This window comes from Pogoniulus pusillus, chromosome 39, assembly GCF_015220805.1.
Source record: "Pogoniulus pusillus isolate bPogPus1 chromosome 39, bPogPus1.pri, whole genome shotgun sequence".
NCBI classification, from domain to species: Eukaryota; Metazoa; Chordata; class Aves; order Piciformes; family Lybiidae; genus Pogoniulus; species Pogoniulus pusillus.
In genome coordinates this window covers 2,839,000-2,856,198 of record NC_087302.1, presented here as the reverse complement: position 1 = coordinate 2,856,198, position 17,199 = coordinate 2,839,000, and the positions used below count along the sequence as shown (strand labels likewise).

Genomic DNA, 17,199 nt, shown 5'->3' with positions numbered 1-17,199 from the left:
GCTGGGAGAGACTCTTGGCTCCCAGCAAAGTGTCTGCAGGGGGAAGTGAGTGAAGGGGGAAAGTATGCTGCTGTGTAATGCATGGATCCTGCCCTCACCTCCCCGAGGTGCTGCCCTGATGTGCTTCCCCCTCCCCCTGCCTGCACTCGGGGCAGAGTTTGCCTGCTCCCTGCCCACCGATGTGCTCCCTGAGTGTGGCTGCCAAGGGGACACGGAGATGCTGCTTTGACCAAGCATCCCACCCAGCCCCCAACACTCCAGAGGCACAAAGAACTCTAGAGGTTGGAAGGGACCTCCAGAGATCATCCAATCCACACCCCCCCTGCCAAAGCAGCATCCTCCAGGTCAGTTCACACAGGAATGCATCCAGGTGGCTTTGGAAAGCCTCCAGAGCAGGAGGCTCCAACAACCTCTCTGGGCAGCCTGCTCCAGGCCTCCAGCACCCTCACACTAAAGAAGTTTCTCCTCCTGTTCAGATAGTTCCAGTTTGTGCCCACTGCCCCTTGTCCTGTGGCTGGGCACCACTGACAAGAGCCCAGCACCATCCTCTTACCTCCCCCCAGGTGGGTTTGGAAAGCCTCCAGAGCAGGAGAACTCCACAACCTCCCTGGGCAGCCTGCTCCAGGGCTCTGCCACCCTCCCTCTAAAGAAGTTTCTTCTCATGTTGAGATGAAATCTTCTCTGTTCCACTTTGTCCTCATTGCTCCTTGCTGCTGACAAGGAGAAGAGATCTGCCAGCCCAGCTCAGTGCTTGGCTGGGGAGGGCATTTGTGGCACAGAACAGACTCAGAGAATCATAGAATCAGAGAATCAGGCAGGTTGGAAGAGAGCTCCAAGCTCATCCAGTCCAACCTATCCCCCAGCCCCAGCCAGTCAGCCAGACCATGGCACTAAGTGCCTCATCCAGTCAGGGTTGGAAGGGACCACAAAGGTCATCTAGTTCCAACCCCCCCCCTGCCATGGGCAGGGACACCCCTGTCACTTTGGTCACACAGTGAGGGAGGCAGGTGAGAGGAGGAGGAGGAGGTGCCCCTTGCAATCCCTTCCATGCAAATATGCTCATCCCACATAGCTCTTCCCTCTTTCCAAGCTTCCCCATCCACCCCTTGGCATCCTACAGTGCTGGAACCAGGGAGCAAACCCCCCCCCCACACACAGAGCAGGACAGGCAGCCTCACCAGCACAGATGGACAGAGCCAGGGCCAGGTTGGGAAGAGGAAGCAGCACTTGCTCCAGAGTGAGGAATGCAGCCAAGCCTGGAGCTGACATCTGCCCCAGGCAGGTGTTTAAAGGGGATAAAAAAGAGGAAAAGAGGACAAGCAGGACCCAGTCCTTGCTCTAAGCACAGCTGCTGCTACAGATCTCCCCTGGAGAAGAGCCTCAGGCATCAGATGCCCAAACTGAGGAGCTGCAGCAGCCAGGGAAGGGTTAGGCAATGGAAAAAGCTCCCTGACCTCTTTGGAGGCAAAGGAAGTTTGGTATAAACATGAGGAGGAGGTTTTTTTTTCCCCTGTGAGGGTGACAGAGTCCTGGAAGAGGCTGCCCGGGGGGGGTTGTGGAGTCTCCCTTTCTGGAGATATTCAAGACCTGCCTGGATGTGTTCCTGAGTGATCTGCTCTGGGTGACCCTGCTCTGGCAGGGAGAGTTGGACTGGATGAGCTGTGGAGGTCTTTTCCAGCCCCTGACATTCTGTGACCTGCTCACCCTGGGTGCTGGCTCCTGGTGCAGACACAGCAGAGGAACATGAACCCCTCCACAGCTTTCCATCCCCCCCCTTTCTGCTCAGCCTTTGCCAGGATGTGGCACTGAGGAGCCAGCAGGCACCACCTGCCAGCCTCAACCAGGATGCTCCTGCCCCAGAGCCAGCCCTGCCCCCAGCATGGTTTGAGCTGAGGCTGTAAGGAGGGGACAAATGGGGGAGCCTAACCCCCAGCATGTGCAGAGGAAACTGAGGCAGGAGGAGCTCTGTGCAGGGAGCTCTGTGCTTGCAGGGTCATGGAGCTCTGTGCTTGCAGGGCCATGGAGCTCTGTGCAGGGCCATGGAGCTCTGTGCAGGGCCATGGAGCTCTGTGCTTGCAGGGCCATGGAGCTCTGTGCAGGGCCATGGAGCTCTGTGCTTGCAGGGTCATGGAGCTCTGTGCTTGCAGGGTCATGGAGCTCTGTGCTTGCAGGGCCATGGAGCTCTGTGCAGGGCCATGGAGCTCTGTGCTTGCAGGGCCATGGAGCTCTGTGCAGGGCCATGGAGATCTGTGCTTGCAGGGTCATGGAGCTCTGTGCAGGGCCATGGAGCTCTGTGCTTGCAGGGTCATGGAGCTCTGTGCAGGGCCATGGAGCTCTGTGCAGGGCCATGGAGCTCTGTGCTTGCAGGGCCATGGAGCTCTGTGCTTGCAGGGTCATGGAGCTCTGTGCTTGCAGGGCCATGGAGCTCTGTGCTTGCAGGGTCATGGAGCTCTGTGCTTGCAGGGTCATGGAGCTCTGTGCTTGCAGGGTCATGGAGCTCTGTGCAGGGCCATGGAGCTCTGTGCTTGCAGGGCCATGGAGCTCTGTGCTTGCAGGGCCATGGAGCTCTGTGCAGGGCCATGGAGCTCTGTGCTTGCAGGGCCATGGAGCTCTGTGCTTGCAGGGTCATGGAGCTCTGTGCTTGCAGGGCCATGGAGCTCTGTGCTTGCAGGGCCATGGAGCTCTGTGCAGGGCCATGGAGCTCTGTGCTTGCAGGGCCATGGAGCTCTGTGCTTGCAGGGCCATGGAGCTCTGTGCAGGGCCATGGAGCTCTGTGCTTGCAGGGCCATGGAGCTCTGTGCTTGCAGGGCCATGGAGCTCTGTGCTTGCAGGGCCATGGAGCTCTGTGCTTGCAGGGCCATGGAGCTCTGTGCAGGGCCATGGAGCTCTGTGCTTACAGGGCCATGGAGCTCTGTGCTTGCAGGGTCATGGAGCTCTGTGCAGGGCCATGGAGCTCTGTGCTTGCAGGGCCATGGAGCTCTGTGCTTGCAGGGCCATGGAGCTCTGTGCTTACAGGGCCATGGAGCTCTGTGCTTGCAGGGCCATGGAGCTCTGTGCAGGGCCATGGAGCTCTGTGCTTGCAGGGCCATGGAGCTCTGTGCTTGCAGGGCCATGGAGCTCTGTGCTTGCAGGGTCATGGAGCTCTGTGCTTGCAGGGTCATGGAGCTCTGTGCTTGCAGGGTCATGGAGCTCTGTGCTTGCAGGGTCATGGAGCTCTGTGCTTGCAGGGTCATGGAGCTCTGTGCTTGCAGGGTCATGGAGCTCTGTGCAGGGCCATGGAGCTCTGTGCTTGCAGGGCCATGGAGCTCTGTGCTTGCAGGGCCATGGAGCTCTGTGCAGGGCCATGGAGCTCTGTGCTTGCAGGGCCATGGAGCTCTGTGCTTGCAGGGCCATGGAGCTCTGTGCTTGCAGGGTCATGGAGCTCTGTGCTTGCAGGGCCATGGAGCTCTGTGCTTGCAGGGCCATGGAGCTCTGTGCAGGGCCATGGAGCTCTGTGCTTGCAGGGCCATGGAGCTCTGTGCTTGCAGGGCCATGGAGCTCTGTGCAGGGCCATGGAGCTCTGTGCTTGCAGGGCCATGGAGCTCTGTGCTTGCAGGGCCATGGAGCTCTGTGCTTGCAGGGCCATGGAGCTCTGTGCTTGCAGGGCCATGGAGCTCTGTGCTTGCAGGGCCATGGAGCTCTGTGCTTACAGGGCCATGGAGCTCTGTGCTTGCAGGGTCATGGAGCTCTGTGCAGGGCCATGGAGCTCTGTGCTTGCAGGGCCATGGAGCTCTGTGCTTGCAGGGCCATGGAGCTCTGTGCTTACAGGGCCATGGAGCTCTGTGCTTGCAGGGCCATGGAGCTCTGTGCAGGGCCATGGAGCTCTGTGCTTGCAGGGCCATGGAGCTCTGTGCTTGCAGGGCCATGGAGCTCTGTGCTTGCAGGGCCATGGAGCTCTGTGCAGGGCCATGGAGCTCTGTGCTTGCAGGGCCATGGAGCTCTGTGCTTGCAGGGTCATGGAGCTCTGTGCAGGGCCATGGAGCTCTGTGCTTGCAGGGCCATGGAGCTCTGTGCTTGCAGGGCCATGGAGCTCTGTGCAGGGCCATGGAGCTCTGTGCTTGCAGGGCCATGGAGCTCTGTGCTTGCAGGGCCATGGAGCTCTGTGCTTGCAGGGCCATGGAGCTCTGTGCAGGGCCATGGAGCTCTGTGCTTGCAGGGCCATGGAGCCAGCTGCCTGCTCTGCTCCAACAGCTCAGAGTATTCCCAGAGTCATGCAGAGCTTTTGTTTGGATTCCTTTTCAGCCTTGGCACTGAGGGCCTGGTGCACACTCCCCCCCACCCCCCATGCCACCAGGGCACTCACATTCCCACCAGGAGGGTTGTTGGCATCCCCTCCTCAGCCTGATGGGACCCAGCTCCCCCCCTGTCCTCCCAAGTCCTCCCAGCAACGAGGCCAAACTGGAAGCAGTTGTCCTCCCCATAAGGAAGGAGGAAGCTTTCCAGCAGGGGCTGAGAACAAACAAACTCATTGCTGTGACAGCCTGGATGGGGCTTGCTGCCTGCCAAGCAAAAGGCAAAGTGGAGGGAGGGGTTTGCCCAGCTCGCCATGGCACACAGGGTCACAGATGGGGTGCCAGCAGGTCAGCCTTGTCCCCAGGCAGTGATGGCAGGATGGCTGTCAGCCAGCTCTGTGCCACTGAGCCCTCCACCCCCACCCCAATCCTCTCTGCTCCCCCCCAGCCCCTTCCCTACTCCACATCCCATCCTCTGCACTCTTCTCGTGGCTGCTTTAAGTGCAGGGAGGGGAAAGAGAATTCATCAAACCTCACATTGCTCAGGGATTAAATCACCAGACTCATTTCTCCCTTTCTCCAAGGCAGAGAAGTCCAAAACCCTTTTCTCTCTCTCTCTCTCTCTCCCTCTCTCTTTTCACCCCTGCAAGGCTGAGCAGCCTCTTCCTAGCTCTTGGCATCAGGGCCAAGGCTGCTGAGCACATCAGCTCACGACCACAGCATCTTCACGGGGCCCTGGCAAGTGGAGACTCCTCCCAGCACACCTCCTGCCCTCTCTGCCAAGCTGGAGCCCCCAGGCTGGGAGGAAGCAAAGCCCAGTGACCCCCTCCCAGACTGGCCTCTTGCACCCCCCCTCTAGAGAAAGTAACCTCCTGTTATTCCCCAGCTGGGCAGCTCCTGGCATGGTGCAGAGGTGCTATGGAAGGTCCTGTCCCTCTGCTCATGGAATAGAGTCATGGAATGGGTTGGGTTGGAAGGGGTCTTAAAGTTCATCTGGATCCAATCCCCTTTGCCACGGGCAGGGACACCTCCCACTAGCCCCATGCTGCTCAAAGCTTCATCCAGCCTGGGCTTAAAGACTTCAATATCAGGGCTGAGGTTTGAAGCAAGCTGAGTGATTCCAAGCTCCCCAGGGCTTGCTCTCCAGGAAGCAGTTCCCTGCAGCCTCCTCCAGGACTTCTGTTCCATCTCAGAGGTCATGTCCCACCTGCTCACCCCAAAGCTGCCTCTAGCATTCTGCTGCCTGCTTTGCAGGGGGAGGAGAAGGGAGGGAAACTGAGGCACATGCCCCAGGCACTGATTTGGGAGCAAGAAACAGGCTCCCTGTGCCCATCCTCCCCCAAGGTCTGCAAGCCCAGCAAGGTTCCAGCACATTCAGCTCTCTCAGAGCTAGCTGCTCTGCTCCCTTGGGAATCCAGGATGTCCCCTCCCTGCTGCTTCTCATCTCCAGCAGCTTGACCTGTCACTGAACCACTTCCTCCAGCGCTGCTTTTAGCAGCACAACAAGCTGGGAGCATTCTGGGGGTGGGGTGAAGGAGTTTTGCTGCCTGGTGGCTTCCTCTTGCCCCATCCCCAAGCAGCAGTAGCAGCAGCAGCAGCAACCTCTCTGCCCCATCCCCCCTGCAGCCTGGAGCTGGAGGAGTCCCTGCCAGCCTCCCCCTCAAGCAGCTGAGGATGGGATTCCAGCCAAGATCAGCATATCCATCACCTCCCAGCCAGCAACTGCAGCTAGAGCAGGGCTGGAATTGCCTTTGCCAGCCCTCTTTGTTCCAGCCACAGCTCCTTGAACACATCCCCCCCCCACCACCACCACCACCACCAAGAGGAGAAATTTACCCTTGGGGGTAAACAGCACCAACTTTGGATCCCCAACTCTGCACAAGGACAGGGCTGGGGCTGACAACTTCAGCCAGCAGCTGCTTGATGCTTCTCCAACATGAGGAGGGGACCACCTGCATCCCCCCCAAAGCCCTGCCTGTCCCTCAGCCCTGCTTGTCCCACTGGGCAAGGAGGAGCCCATGCCACCCTGCTCACTCTCTGACATGCTTTGCTTGCTTTTTGCTCTCTTTGCAGCTGGCCCCAGGCTGGCATGAGCTTGCCCAGCAGCAGCCACACTCTGCCCAGCTTTGAGCAGAAGGCACAACAACTTTCCCCTTTCCTCCTCTCTCTGCATGCAGGAGAACAGGCTGGAGGAAAGAAGCCAGAGGGTTGTGCTCAATGGGATGGAGTCCAGTTGGAGGCCTGTGCCTAGTGGAGTCCCTCAGGGGGCAGGACTGGGACCAGTTCTGTTCAATAGACTCATCAATGCCCTGGCTGAGGGCACAGAGGGCACTGGCAGCAAGTTTGCTGATGGCACCAAGCTGGGTGGAGAGGCTGCCACAGCAGAGGCTGTGCTGCCATTCAGCCAGACTGGGACAGGCTGCAGGGGTGGGCAGGGGGAGATGGAATGAAACTCACCAAGGGCAAGGGGAGAGTCTGGCAGCTGGGAAAGAACAAGCCCAGGGAGCAGGATGGGTTGGGGACTGAGCTGCTGGAGAGCAGCAAAGGGGAAAAGGCTCTGGGGGGGCCTGGTGCATGGGAGGGTGAGCTTGAGCCAGCAATGTGCTCTGGGGGGCAGGAGAGGCAATGCCACCCTGGGGTGGGTTAGAAGGGCTGTGGGTAGGAGGTCCAGAGAGGTTCTCCTGCCCCTCTGCTCTGCCCTGCTGAGGCCACATCTGCAGTGCTGTGTCCAGTTCTGGGCCCCCCAGTTCAAGAGAGACATAGAACAGCTGGAAAGAGTCCAGCACAGAGCCACAGAGATGCTGCAGGGAATGGAACAGCTCTGTTAGGAGCAGAGCCTGAGGGAGCTGGGGCTGGGAGCTTGGAGCAGAGCAGCTGAGAGGTGACCTCAGCAATGGCTCTAAAGATGTGCAGGTGAGTGGCAGAGGCTGGGGCCAGGCTCTGCTGGGGGATGCCCAATGCCAGCACAAGGGGCAGTGGTGGAAGCTGAGGCAGAGGAAGCTCCATGGAAACATGAGGAGGAATTTTTCCCCTGTGAGGGTGCCAGAGCCTGGCACAGGCTGCCCGGGGGGGCTGTGGAGTCTCCCTCTCTGGAGATATCCAAACCCACCTGGCTGTGTCCCTGTGTGACCTGCTCTGGGTGCTGCTGCTCTGGCAGGGGGAGTTGCTCTGGCTGAGCTTTGGAGCTCCCTTCCAGCCCCTGACATTCTGTGACTCTGTGATTCTTGCTCTCTTTGCAGCTGGCCCCATGCTGGCATGACCCTGGCCAGCAGCAGCCACACTCTGGCCAGCTCTGAGCAGAAGCCAGGAGCTCCTTTCCTCCTCACTTTTCATGCAGGAGAAGAGGTAGCTGCACCCCCACATGTCTCAGCATGCTTCAGACCACACTGGCAGCAGGGCTGGTGGGTACCAGGCTGTCAAGGCTTCCTCCAGCCACAACACCACTTTGGATGGTTGGAACACAAACCCTATGAGGAGAGGCTGAGGGAGCTGGGCTTGTTCAGCCTGGAGAAGAGGAGGCTCAGGGGTGACCTCATTGCTGTCTACAACTACCTGAAAGGACATTGTAGCCAGGTGGGGTTGGGCTCTTCTCCCAGGCAACCACCAATAGAACAAGGGGACATAGCCTCAAGCTGTGCCAGGGCAGGTTCAGGCTGGCTGTTAGGAGGAAGTTGTTGGCAGAGAGAGTGATTGGCATTGGAATGGGCTGCCCAGGGAGATGGTGGAGTCACCATCCCTGGAGGTGTTCAAGCAAAGCCTGGATGAGGCACTCAGTGCCATGGTCTGGTTGACTGGATAGGGCTGGGGGATAGGTTGGACTGGATGATCTTGGAGCTCTCTTCCAACCTGGTTGATTCTATGATTGTATGATTCTATGAAGGGTTGTTAGTGTCAGCTGAGTGGTGGGAAGAGCTGCCAGTGGTGGTTAGAAGAAGAACAAGGAGGTGATTCAGCTCTGGATGAAGCACAGTGGAAGCCAGGACAGCAAAGCCTGGGAGCTGAACACACCATCAGCTGGTGGGAGCCAGCACCAGCAGATGCTGCTGTGGCCAAGGGTTTGGCAGGGTTTTAGTGTCAGAACGGTTTGACCTCTGGCAGGGCTAGGGAGGTTCTGCTCCCCCTCTGCTCTGCCCTGCTGAGACCACAGCTGCAATAATGTGTGCAGTTTGGGGCTCCCCAGTGCAGGAGAGACAGAGACCTGCTGGAGAGAGGCCAGCAGAGAGCCAGGAGGATGTCTGGGGGACTTGAGTATCTCCTCTGTGGAGAGAGCCTGAGAGCCTTGAGGCTGTTTGGTCTGGAGAGGAGAAGGCTGAGAGGGGATCTGAGCAATGTGCACACATAGCTGAGGGGTGGGGGGCAAGTGGAGGGGGCCAAGCTCTTTTGGGTGGTCAGCAGCAGTAAGCCAAGGAACAATGAGGACAAACTGGACCAGAGAAAGTTTCAGCTCAACATGAGGAGGAACTTCTTTGCAGTGAGGGTGACAGAGCCCTGGAGCAGGCTGCCCAGAGAGGTTGTGGAGTTCTCCTGCTCTGCAGACTTCCCAACCCCACCTGGATGCATTCCTGGGTGAACTACCCCTGGGGGGATCCTGCTTTGGCAGGGAGGGTTGGACTGGATGATCTCTGAGGTCCCTCCCAGCCTCTAAGCTGCTGTGATTCTGTCATATCCCTGCTCTACAAAGTTCACCCCTAAAGCACATCCCCAAGCACCACCTCTGCACCACCTTTAAAGACATCCAGGGCAACCTGTTGCAGTATTCCAGCAGCCTCGTGGTGCAGGACTTGTTCCTAGCATCCAACCTAAATCTCCTCTTCTTCAGCTTGGTCTGGGAGGGGACCATGGTGCAGGCAGGACCTGTCTGCTGCAGTCATTGCCCACAGCTCTCCTCTGTCCTCCTTCTGTGATTCTGGGAAAGGCAACCTAAAGGTCACCCAGCTCCAAACCACTGCCATGGGCAGGGACACCTCCCACTAGCTCAGGCTGCTCAAGGCTTCATCCAGCCTGGCCTTGGGCACCTCCAGGGATGAGGCATCCACAGCTCCCTGGGCACCACCATGCTGGGGGGCTGGGGACACTGGGGGTGGCAGGAGCCACAGAGGACAACCCAAAAGACCTTTGGGGTGCAGAAGAAAAAGGCTCACCAAGCTTCTGTGGACATCTGCTCTGCCTTTCTAGGTGGCAGCAATCTGTCACCACTGCCTGGGGCTTGCTGTGTCCCCGAGGAGCCCCTGCAGGGGCGGGGGGGGGGGGAAGCAGTGAGACCCCAGCATGCAGGTGCCCCTTGAGCCCTCCAGCTGCTGGCTTGGGGCACTGCTGCAGCAACCCAAGGGCTTCTATCACCTCCTTTGCACTCTCTGGGCTTCACCACTGAGCTGCTGTTGGCAATGCAAGCACCTCAGCGGTGTCTGCTCCTCTCTTGCTTTGGCCTTCATCCCTGCCTCCTCCTCCTTGTCCAGTGTTTTTCCTCTCGGCAGGCAGGAGCCAGCCGGACGCATTCCTCACATGACATCAGCTGCCTCAGGAGCTCAGCTGCTGCCCCTGCACCACCCCCCCGGTCAGGGGACATCCCTCACTGTGGCTGGGGACAAGACACAGCCTCCAGGTTCAGGTGGATGGGGCTGCTCCCCCTGGGCAGCTGTGCTTCAGGGGCAGTGGAGCTCAGTGGTGCAAACAGCTCCACCCTGGGCAGCAGCACACATGGGCAGAGAGACCCTCAGAAGGGAGATCCCAAACTGGTCTGGGTGGGAAAGGACCTTTAAAGCTCATCCACTCCAAGCCCCTGCAGTCAGCAGGGACATCCCTGGCTCAGAGCCCTGAACAACCTGACCTGCAGTGGTGCCAGGCATGAGGCAGCTGCCACCTCTCTGGGCACCCTGGGTCAGGCTCTCACCACCCTCAGTGTCAAACGTTTCTCCTTTCTCTCCAGGCTCAGACTCCCTCTTTTAGTTCCAAACCATCCATCCTTGTCCTGTCACAACAGGCCCTGCTCAAAAGTCTGTCCCCAGCTCTCTGCTCAGCCCCTGAAAAGCCACCACAAGGTCTGCTCCAACCAAAACTATCCTAGGATCCTACTTGGACACTCTCAGGCTGCAGTAGCTGCTCCACAACTCTTTCTGCCTCCCTTGCTCTCAACCCAAACCCCATAGAACCATAGAATCAAGCAGGTTGGTAGAGAGCTCCAAGCTCATCCAGTCCAACCTATCCCCCAGCCCTATCCAGTCAACCAGACCATGGCACTGAGTGCCTCATCCAGGCTTTTCTGCCCTGCCCAGCAGCCTTTGTCCTTTGGAACTGCTCCATTCTCTTCTCTCAGCCTCTGTCAGGGAATCATAGAACCAGTCAAGGTTGGAAGGATCCCAGAATCAGTCAGGGTTGGAAGGATCCCAGAACCAGTCAGGGTTGGAAGGATCCCAGAACCAGTCAGGGTTGGAAGGGACCACAAGGATCAGCCAGTTCCAACCTCCCTGTCATGGGCAGGGACACCTCACAGTAGATCAGGCTGCCCAGAGCCTAGGAATAAAGATCCCCTGGGAAAAGGGTCTTTGCCCTCCCCAGGAGAACACCTGATGAGGTTTCTCCTCCCTTCCCCAAGCTGTCTCACTGCCACACCTGGCCATGCCCAAGCAGCCAGGGCAGGCAGGCAGGAGCAGGGGCTGAAGCCAGCCCTCTCCCCTCCCTACAGCAGCACACACAGGCTGCTCCCAGGGAAGAGTTAACTCTTCTTTGGGCTCAGCTCTTGAGCAGCAAAGCACCACAGGCAGCATCGGATTCCAAAGCTCTTCCTGGAGCAGTCCTCCGAGGGCTGTATCCTCTCCCTCCTCCCCCCTATTAAAGCCTTTCTTCCCACCCTGGAGGAGAGCAGGGCTGGGATTATCCCAGGATCAACCCCCAAGCGTGGTAGAGCTGGGAATTACCCAGCACATGGCCTCAGCAGCCTGCCCTTCCCCTGGCTGCTTCTGGCCACTTCATCACCCAAATATTTGAGGCTGGGTTGTGCAAAGGAACTTCTGGTGCAGGGGGGAAGGAGCAGAAATCTGCCCAGCCACTCATGAGAGGAGCTCAGCAACTAATTCCACCCTGTATGGAGGGGTGGGGGTGGAGGGTTCAGCATCTCCTGTGTAAAGGCAGCAGCATGAGGAGTGTTGCCTTCAGGTCTGGGACACTGAGGCTCCTCAGTTCCATTTTGCAGAGCTCCAGCAGGTAAAAGGTTGCAAAAGGCACTCTGTAAAGGTTGTGAAAGGCTCCAGGGTGCACAAGGCACTCTGTGACACCTCCCCCCACACACAGACAGACTCCTTGCATGGAAGCATCCAGGTTGGAAAAGCCTCTCAGGATCACCAAGTCCAATTCTTGCTGGGAAAAAAACCTTCCCTAATACCCAGGCTAAAGCTTGAGGCCATTCCCTCTTGTTCTGTCACCCATTCCCTGTGAGCAGAGCCCAGCAGCAGCCTCTCCACAGCCTCCTTCCAGGCAGCTGCAGACAGCAATGAGCTCTGCCCTCAGCCTCCTCTGTTTCACACTACCCAGCCCCAGCTCCCTCAGCTGCTCCTCAGCACATTCATTCTCCAGGCCTTTCCACACCTTCCTTGCCCTCCTCTGCCCTGCTCCAGCACCTCCACATCCCTCTTGGAATGAGATGCCAAATCTGGGGCTGGTTATGCAAGGGCAGGATCATGGAACCATGGAATGGGTTGGGCTGGAAAGGACCTTAAAGGTCATCTTGGTCCAACCCCCCCCACCCATGGACATCTTCTACACCAGCAGCTTGCTCATGGCCACATCCACAGCCTCACAGCACCACCCAGGTTGGCAAAGCCTCTCAGGAGCACCAAGGCCAACCCAGAGCCCTGCTCTGCAAGGTTCACCTTAAACCATAGCCCTGAGCACCACATCCAAACCACCCTGAGACACAGCCAGGCTGGGGGACTGCAGCACCTCCCTGGGCAGCTCATCCCAGTCCCTGACCACTCTCTCCATGAAAAGCTTCTTCCTAATGTCCAATCTAAACCTCCCCAGGCTCAGTTTGAGGCCATTCCCCCATGTGCTGGCTCCAGTTCCCTGTGAGCAGAGCCCAGCAGCAGCCTCTCCACAATGTCCCTCCAGGTAGCTGCAGACAGCAATGAGCTCTGCCCTCAGCCTGCTCTGTTTCACACTGCCCATCCCCAGCTCCCTCAGTCTCTCCTCATCAGATTTACCCTCCAGGCCCTTCCCCAGCTTCATTGCCCTCCTCTGGACCTGCTCCAGCACCTCCACATCTCTCCTGTATTGCAGTGGCCCAAACTGAACACAACCCTCAAGCTGTGCCCTCACCAAGGGCACAATCCCCTCCCTGCTCCTTCTGGCCACAGCCTTTCCTTCAGCCTTTGCCTCAAGAGGGGAGGGAGTGGTGGGGGGCAGAGGTTAGCTAACACCTCAAGACCCCCCCCCCTTCCTCCAGCAACCAACAGAGATCACCCTGAGGAGGCCAAGTGCTGCAGAAACCATCAAGTGCAGGAGAAATCAGATCCCTGGGAGCAGTCTCAAGTTCCCAGGAAGGGCTTTGCTGAAGGTACAAACAGGAGGGAAATGTTTGGATGGCATTGAAAGAAACAAAACAAAACAAAACAAAAGCCACAAATGAAACAAAGAAAAGAAAGCCCAAACCAGCCAACCCTACCAGATGCTTTCCAGTCCAGGAGAGGCTTTTTGTGGTTGTTGTTGTTGTTGTTCCAGTGGTTCTGTTTTGCAGGGGGGAAAAAAAGGCTCAATTTGTTTTGTCTGGGTAGTATTTTGGAGTGGAAAATAAAAGCAAGCCAACTATGAGGCCTTTCCAGTGCAACTGAAAGTCTTGCTCCTGTCCAGCTCCAGCCACTGCTCTCATCCTCCTCTGCCTCCTTTAAACAGAGCCCACCCAAGCCCCAGCAGTGGAAAAGGCAAGGAGCAGGGAGAGGATCCAGCCCCAGTCCTGCTCTCATCCTCCTCTGCCTACTCTAAACAGAGCCCATCTAAGCCCCAGCAGTGGAAAAGGCAAAGAGCAGGGAGAGGATCCAGCTCCAGCCACTGCTCTCATCCTCCTCTGCCTCCTTTAAACAGAGCCCACCCAAGCCCCAGCAGTGGAAAAGGCAAGGAGCAGGGAGAGGATCCAGCCCCAGTCCTGTTCTCATCCTCCTCTGCCTACTCTAAACAGAGCCCACCCAAGCCCCAGCAGTGGAAGAGGCAAGGAGCAGGGAGAGGATCCAGCCCCAGCCACTGCTCTCATCCTCCTCTGCCTCCTTTAAACAGAGCCCATCTAAGCCCCAGCAGTGGAAAAGGCAAGGAGCAGGGAGAGGATCCAGCCCCAGTCACTGCTCTCATCCTCCTCTGCCTACTCTAAACAGAGCCCACCCAAGCCCCAGCAATGGAAAAGGCAAGGAGCAGGGAGAGGATCCAGCCCCAGTCACTGCTCTCATCCTCCTCTGCCTCCTTTAAACAGAGCCCATCTAAGCTCCAGCAGTGGAAAAGGCAAGGAGCAGGGAGAGGAACCAGCCCCAGTCCTGCTCTCATCCTCCTCTGCCTCCTTTAAACAGAGCCCACCCAAGCCCCAGCAGTGGAAAAGGCAAGGAGCAGGGAGAGGATCCAGCCCCAGTCCTGCTCTCATCCTCCTCTGCCTCCTTTAAACAGAGCCCATCTAAGCCCCAGCAATGGAAAAGGCAAGGAGCAGGGAGAGGATCCAGCCCCAGTCACTGCTCTCATCCTCCTCTGCTTCCTTTAAACAGAGCCCATCTAAGCCCCAGCAATGGAAAAGGCAAGGAGCAGGGAGAGGATCCAGCCCCAGTCCTGCTCTCATCCTCCTCTGCCTACTCTAAACAGAGCCCACCCAAGCCCCAGCAATGGAAAAGGCAAGGAGCAGGGAGAGGCTGCTCTGTGATGAGGTTTCAGCCTCTCCTGGCAGCTCAGGAAACCTCAACACTGAAAGTTGCCTTGGTGAAAATCTCAGCTGGGTTCAAACAAACTCCAGAGGCCCCAAGGCTTGGGGATTGGCAGTCACAGCCTGGTTCAAGCCTCAGGTTTGTTTTGTTGGTGATGGTTTTGCTCCCAGGCTCTTTCTGCACACAGCTGGCCCAGGCACTGCTCAGAGGTTCAAGACAAAACCATGATGAAAATTGGAAGCAGAGGAGATGAAAGGAAACACCAAATAAATCAACCCCCTCCTGTACTTTCCACCTAGCCCAGCCCCATTCCTTATCACTCTTTTTTCTCTCCCCAGCTGCTCCCAGCCTTTTCCAGCCGTTGCCTGGCACAGCTCCATGGGCACAGGCTTTAGGTTGCCTCCTGGAGCTGCTTTCCCTCCTTTGCTGGAATCTTTCACCTCTGCCCTTTCCTGTTTTTTCCAGGTGATTTGGGGTGAGAGGCAGCAGAAAGTTTCCTATGCTGGTGTCCCTCCAGACCTGCCCTTCCTGCTCTCAGGACAGGGTGACAGGATCTGGTGCCCATCAGCATCTTTCCTCTTTTCTCAAGCCAGGTTCCATGAGGGATGAAGCAGCTCAGACATCCTCCAACTAAGTAGCTCTGCTCAGCAGCAGCCTGGTTCCAATTATTCCCCCAGACCAGTGCAAGGGAACGACAGCCCCGAGCTGGGAGGGTTTAACCCTTTCAGAGATGGAGAGCAGGGGAGGACAGGGGCAGCCTGGAGGCTGGAGCCCAACCCTTCATCCCCTGCAGGGCCAGGGAGGTGGAAGGCAAAGCTGAGCTAACCCAAGGAGGCTTTCTGGATCTCTGCATGGGCAGCCTGGGAAGGCAGATCCCCCAGTGGCTGCTCAGTGCACTCCACACACACTCCCCTTCAGATCCAGCCAGATCCGGGTAGCTCCCAAGGTGCTGGACAGAGAGGGGAGGGGGCAAGCAAAGAGGATTTGCAGGATCTGGGAGCCAGAAGTGCAGGGAGATGGAAGAGATGGACCTCATCCCTCCACCTCTATCCTCATCCCTGCACCTCCATCCTCATCCCTCCATCTCTAGCCTCATCCCTCCACCTCTATCCCCATCCCTCCACCTCTATCCCCATCCCTCCACCTCTATCCCCATCCCTGCACCTCCATCCTCATCCCTCCATCTCTATCCTCATCCCTCCACCTCTATCCCCATCCCTGCACCTCTATCCTCATCCCTCCATCTCTATCCTCATCCCTCCATCTCTATCCCCATCCCTGCACCTTCATCCTTATCCCTCCATCTCTATCCCCATCCCTGCACCTCCATCCTCATCCCTCCATCTCTATTCTCATCCCTCCATCTCTATCCCCATCCCTGCACCTCCATCCTCATCCCTCCATCTCTGTCCTCATCCCTCCACCTCTATCCCCATCCCTCCACCTCTATCCCCATCCCTCCACCTTCATCCTCATCCCTCCACCTCCATCCTCATCCTTCCACCTCTATCCTCATTTCTCCACCTCCATCCTCATCCCTCCACCTTCATCCTCATCCCTCTACCTCCTTCCTCATCCTTCCACCTCTTCAGTCCTCAGGCCTCCATGCAAACTCTCCATGCTCCCCCAAAGCCCAGGGTGGGCACCTGGAAGCCTTCCTCACCCCAAAGAGGATGGGAGATGGCTGGCAGCCCCCTGCCATGCTCCTAGAAGGGCAAGGAGCCAGGGCAGCCACTTCCCTGCATGCCACCAGCAGTCTGCCAGCCCAGCCCGGGAGCCAGGGGTTAAATCCCCAGGCTGGTGAGTCAGAAAATCTTTGATGCAGCCAGGAGCTGAGTAATTTGTGTATCTGCAGAGGTCACATTGCCTCCTTTCTTTTTATGTCTGTTACTCATGCTGCTTCTTCCCACTCTCCCTCCGCAGCCTGGACTCTCCTCTCCTCCCTTCACCAGCTCCTTTTACGACCACTGCTATTAATTACCAGTGTTAAAAGAGCCCCCGGCAGCAGGAGCTGCCCACACCAGCTCGGTGCTGGGTCCTTTCGGAGGCAGAGTGAAGGGTGGTGGACGCCAGGACCTTGTCACCACTGCTTGCATCTCACAGAATCACAGAGACGCTCAGCTTGGCAAAGCCCCTCGGGATCACCAAGTCTCAACCGGTAACGCTGCTTGACAAGGTGCACCCTGAACGTATCCCCAAGCACCACATCCATCTCCCTTGCTCCTCCTGGGACATCCACCCCCTCCTCCTGGGACACCCATCCACTCCTCCTGGGACATCCATCCACTCCTCCTGGGACATCCATCCCCTCCTCCTGGGACATCCATCCCCTCTTCCTGGGACACCCACCCCCTCTTCCTGGGACATCCATCCCCTCCCCCTGGGACACCCACCCCCTCCTCCTGGGACACCCACCCCCTCCTCCTGGGACATCCATCCCCTCTTCCTGGGACATCCATCCTGGGACACCCACCCACTCCCCCCGGGACATATATCCTCTCCTCCTGGGACATCCACCCCCTCCTGGGACACCCGCCGCCTCCTCCGGGACACCCACCCACTCCTCCCGGCACATCCATCCCCTCCTCCTGGGACATCCATCCTGGGACATCCACCCCCTCCTCCTGGGACACCCACCCCCTCCTCCTGGGACATCCATCCTGGGACACCCACCCACTCCTCCCGGCACATCCATCCCCTCTCTGCTCTGCGCTTGCAGCTCAGGTCCATCCAGCAGCATTTCTGCAGGAGAAATCCTGCCCCCAGCTCTGGCTCTTGCTTCCCACAGTCACTTAACCCCCCCCCCCCCTCCCCCTCAGCCGTGACCCTTCGCTAGGCAGAGGAGCGGAACCTTTTGCATCTCCAGCTTGGAGCCCTCCGAGGCATCCGCCTGGAGCTCTCCTGTGCTGCCAGAGACAAACAGCGACCGCAGCAATTAATCACTGCAGCCTCGGAACCCGGCGAGAGCTAACGAGGAGCATCTTCAAGCCTGGCATCTCCTAACTAACAGTTTTAATAATCCCAGGTTGCTCCGAAGCACC

At 58.0% G+C, this 17,199-nt stretch overlaps 1 long non-coding RNA gene across 1 annotated transcript in view; it reads left to right on the top strand.

Annotated features, from left to right (window-relative positions):
* The window catches only part of LOC135191447 (uncharacterized), a 26,155-nt gene extending 8,956 nt beyond the window's left edge, over nt 1-17,199 (top strand). Inside the window, exons 2-3 of the long non-coding RNA XR_010308819.1 lie at nt 16,082-16,316; nt 16,978-17,199. This is a non-coding gene — a long non-coding RNA (uncharacterized LOC135191447). The remainder of the gene's footprint in view (nt 1-16,081; nt 16,317-16,977) is intronic.